This window comes from Athene cunicularia, assembly GCF_003259725.1.
Source record: "Athene cunicularia isolate RWA chromosome 15 unlocalized genomic scaffold, athCun1 chr15_part1, whole genome shotgun sequence".
Classification (NCBI taxonomy): domain Eukaryota; kingdom Metazoa; phylum Chordata; class Aves; order Strigiformes; family Strigidae; genus Athene; species Athene cunicularia.
The window spans coordinates 4112019-4116313 of NW_020799121.1; the positions used below are offsets into that span (position 1 = coordinate 4112019).

General features: G+C 48.2%; 1 protein-coding gene and 1 non-coding gene across 2 annotated transcripts in view; both read right to left on the reverse strand.

Annotated features, from left to right (window-relative positions):
* PXN (paxillin) overlaps window positions 1–2674 on the reverse strand; it is a 46805-nt gene extending 44131 nt beyond the window's left edge. The window contains exon 1 of the mRNA XM_026860031.1: window positions 2595–2674. The gene's annotated coding sequence lies outside the window, so the exon portion shown is untranslated. The remainder of the gene's footprint in view (window positions 1–2594) is intronic.
* A 1466-nt stretch (window positions 2675–4140) lies between these two features.
* LOC113486342 lies at window positions 4141–4281 on the reverse strand. Its single transcript, XR_003399573.1, has one exon. It is a non-coding gene; the product is annotated as a U4 spliceosomal RNA (small nuclear RNA).
* Window positions 4282–4295: the final 14 nt, after the last annotated feature.

Consider the following 4295-nt stretch of genomic DNA (forward strand, 5'->3'; position numbering starts at 1 on the left):
GGCCTGCGAGTTACACGCACGCGGCCGAGGCTGCCGGTGCCCGGCCCGCAGCGCAGCCCCGCTCCTGTCCCCGTCACTCGAGGAGCAGGACCCTCCCCAGGGGTCCGACCCCCAGGGCAGCCGTGCCAGGCTGGGGGGCGCTGCTGCCCGGGAGGAGCCCTGCACACCGCAGCTCCCTGCCCCAGCAGCTTGGAGCCCCCGATGGCCATCTACCCGCTCCACAGGAACGCTTGGGCAAGTGAAACCTTTCCCGAACAATTTTCCACAAGCTGTTGCCACCGTAAAGGAAAGCCACCAACCACTTCTCCTTTGCTGTGTTTAGAAACTGTAACGGCCCTCGTGGATTTATCATGTGAAGGTGCGTCTTGAACCACCGCTTCCCACTTGCTTTTCCTTTCCAACCGCTACCAAACCACGCTCCAGCGCAGCGGAGTCCTCAGCCTTGCCCAAACCACAGACAGCTCCACCCTCCCCAGAGCTGGCGTTTACCATCGTGCTCTGGCCAAGTCGACATGGCAGTAAAAACAGTTGCTCAGCCCAAGTGTTCGGCTCCTAATCTGATGAGAGCTACACGGAAAGCTATCAGTGTGGGAACAGCTAAGGATCCAGGAAACATGACTCTTGCCGCACTTTTAGCACTTTTCCTTATGATATTACTACCGAGTCAGAGAATGTTCTCAGAGCTGAACAGCACATGTCCTGTTGTGGAGCTGAGATTACGGGATTGCATTTTCATAAAAGCCGAGAACATGAGGTCAGCTGCTAGCAATCTCCAATGCTTTATTTTTCACTCTGCAGGCACAAACACACCCAGTTTCTTCAGCTAGCACAATTCAACAGCCATCGTATTTCCTGTGGTAAGACATGCTATAATGAGAACTATCACTAGGTGGGCATGGAAATATTCCCTCCCTAGTCCCAGCCAATGCTTGCGAATAATCAACAGCCTCCAGGAAAGTCATTCCAGGTGTTACTCCAAATCCAGGACTTCTCAGAAAATGACACCCTTACCTAGATCTAGGTACAAATGTAAGCAATGGCTTTCACCATGTGCTTCACCATCAATGCTAAGGATTTCACCTGACACCCCCTTTGCTTGTTCCTGAGCAAAATTCAAAACATTATTTGGAGTCACTGTTACATTTTCTCAAAACCCATACCTAGCTGTATAATGATGACTTCAGGATGTGTCCTCCCAGGTGGAGTAACATAAACCACCAGCATTTACTAGTAGCATAGTGAACCTAGGGTCATCTGACACATCCTTCCCTGGGATCTGTATGGTTCTTCTAGCAACACGTCACAGGCATGTGTCTCGGCTTGAGTTGTATTTTTACCTCTGCATACATAAAGTGCCCACTGTGCTCTGTTCATATTGTAGCCTGGTATGCAATTTTTATCTTCAGCTTCCTACAGTGTCCTTTGGGAGTCTGGAAGTGAGTGCAAATCAAGAAAGCAGTTTCTATTCTGTCTCAGGGCTCAAATTAACATGTCATAGCACCAATTAGGGTTGCACCCACAAGAAATAGGTTGTGGCCAAACTGCTCAGTCTAAGAGAAAAAAAAGTCATTGCCTCTAAAGCTTTGCCTGTGGCTTCAGCACTGCTATGAAAGGGTCAGTGAGGTGGAAAGGCAGGGCTGTCACATGAGTGACATGCTAACATTTCTTACTTAAAATCACCAGTCCTTAACCCTCCTGTGACAGCCTAAGGAGTAGCGGCAGGTTAAACCCAAGCTGCTAAGACAACTGCTCAGTGGTGTGGGCTCAAACTAAACTCATCCAATGTTCACGTTCTCATGTCCTTCCTAACTCCCTGGAACTCCTGTTTTCTCACCATCTACCTGTTTTCTGCATCTGAAACTCTCTCTGACTCACAAACACCTGCTTGCTGCTCAAGTGCCATTCTTAAGCAGCTGCCAGCAGAAGCAGCTGCAGTTTCACTTCCAGCAAACTCTTTCCCACCAGAGCAGTGTCCCCAAGGCATGCCCAGAGGCTGCTGGTGGGGCTGAGGGGGGAGTGACGCTGAGAGCAGCTACATCCCTCATAACTGGTTCTGGGAAAGCGCCAGGGAACAAAGGCAGGTAGTGCATCAGAGAAAGACACGGGGCTTCCTCTTATGTTGTGCCCTGTGACTAAGACACATTATGACTTGACTTATCTTTCACAGAAGGTGTGCCAGGAAGTTATTGCCCCCATTTACAGACGGGAAACAGGGCTGGGAGCTGGAAAAAAGTCAGAGAGTGAGTCAATATCAACATAATGTTGGGACTTCAGGACTTCCTAGCTCCACACAACCCAAGTACTTGCTCAAGGCATCTTTCCCTCCTGTCAAAGCATGGCTTACTAGTTATGGACCAGCTCCATAGAAGGGTGGCTTAACCCACTGACCTCCACAAACTGGAGACTGGATGGATTAACTGTCTGCCTGTCCCCTTCAGGGCTGTAATCTCAGACTGGCTGCCAAACAGAGGAGAGATCCAAGCTAATTTCATAATACCTCCTGTGAAAAGCACCATTATTTACTGCAGACAATCTGTATCAGAGAGGAACAGATATGAAGTCACACTGACTTGTAAGGCATGATTAGATCTTACCTGTGCCCTTTCCAGAGTAACTGAAAACCACAGAGTGATGATAATGACTTCATTGCAGTGTGTCCTCTGTGCTGTGCCACATGGACATCCAGCAAGGGCTTGTAGCTCTTTCTTCAGGTGAATGCATAAAACAAAAATTCAGGCAGAGCTTTAGGATTAAGACAATGCAAGTAAATCTCAGCATGCAATTTCCCCATTCAAGCTCCAACTTCACAATTGTTGAAAGGATCTATTACAGCAAAACCAACAAACTTGGTTTCTAGCATAAGATGTAGGACATGACTTCACAATGCAGAATGAAAGCATCACGTCAGTGTATTATCACTGTTTTGGCAGCAGAGACAAGAAAAGTGAAGTGATGAAACCAATACATATCAACACAGTTCATATGAAACCAGCAGTTAATTACATGAAGCGTACTACTCACTGTAAACTACATGGGCCTTTGGTATTTATCACTGTGGCTTATTCTGCCAAAGGGTAATGGCATCCCTACGCATCAGGTTTTGATTTCAAATTAATATTGCTAATAGTGAAGCACAAACGTGGGGACAAATCCAATCTATGAGGTTTCACTGTCACTCTTTGGTCACTGTTGCGTGTAGTACCCCAGGACTGATGAATGTTATGAAGAAACCTGATAAAGAGGGAACGTTAATGTTCACTACTGAGTTTTCTACTCTGCCTTGTTACAGTTTAAAACAGCTGCCAGGTTCTGGGTCTCACTGCTATGAGCATCTGGAGGGCACACAGGAGCATTCAGAGAACTTCAGAGGTAAACCTGTCAGCAGCATAAGCCACATCTAATTCACACGAAGTGACAGAAGGCAGCTGCATCCAGCTCCAGCGGAGATTCAGCCCAGGGAGCTGGTGTGCCATGGGCCCTGGTCTCCTTCCGTGGGGTCCACTTAGATATTAAATAAGACAACAGCTGCAAATTAGAAATGGATGCAGTTTACTTATATAATAGGGTTTTACACCAAACTATCAGCTGCTTTTTCCAGAGTAAAGTTTTGTGATTTCTTTGACAATAAGGAGCCGATTTATTGGTTTTTTTAAAGCAAGGGATGCCAATTAGCAAATCCACACACAATGGAGGTTATGGTAGTGTGCACTGAAAGCTGTTCTCTAACAGCTTTTGGAGCACTTCTAGAGCAGGTCCAGCACGATTCGAAGTTCCCCCCCTCGCTCCCGAAACGCCAGCCCCTCTCCTCCTGGCCAAGCCGCCGCCGGAGAGGCCCGTGCTCCCCAGGGCAGCCTCCCCAGCGAGAGGTTCGCGAGCAACGCTCCTCCAGCGCCCCCACCTCCATTCTCCCGGACCCATTCCTCCGTCAGCAGCTCGGAAAAAAAAAAAAAGCAAGAACCAAGTTTTATCATGTAAACGCGGCCGCAATTTGCTAAGCCGTGGCTTTGGCAGGAGCAGGCACGGGCCGCGCCGGGAAAGAACAGAACGAACCCCCTTGCCTAAGTGGGTGGAACTCGCTCTGAATCCCCTAAACCGGGGAGATCATTTTGTTGTTCATCTGCTTTTGACACCAAGACTCAGTCTCCGTAGAGACTGTCAAAAATTGCCAATGCCGACTATATTTCAAGTCGTCATGGCGGGGTATTGGGAAAAGTTTTCAATTAGCAATAATCGCGCCTCGGATTAACCTCATTGGCTACGATACTGCCACTGCGCAAAGCTGCCCCTGTCTCTTA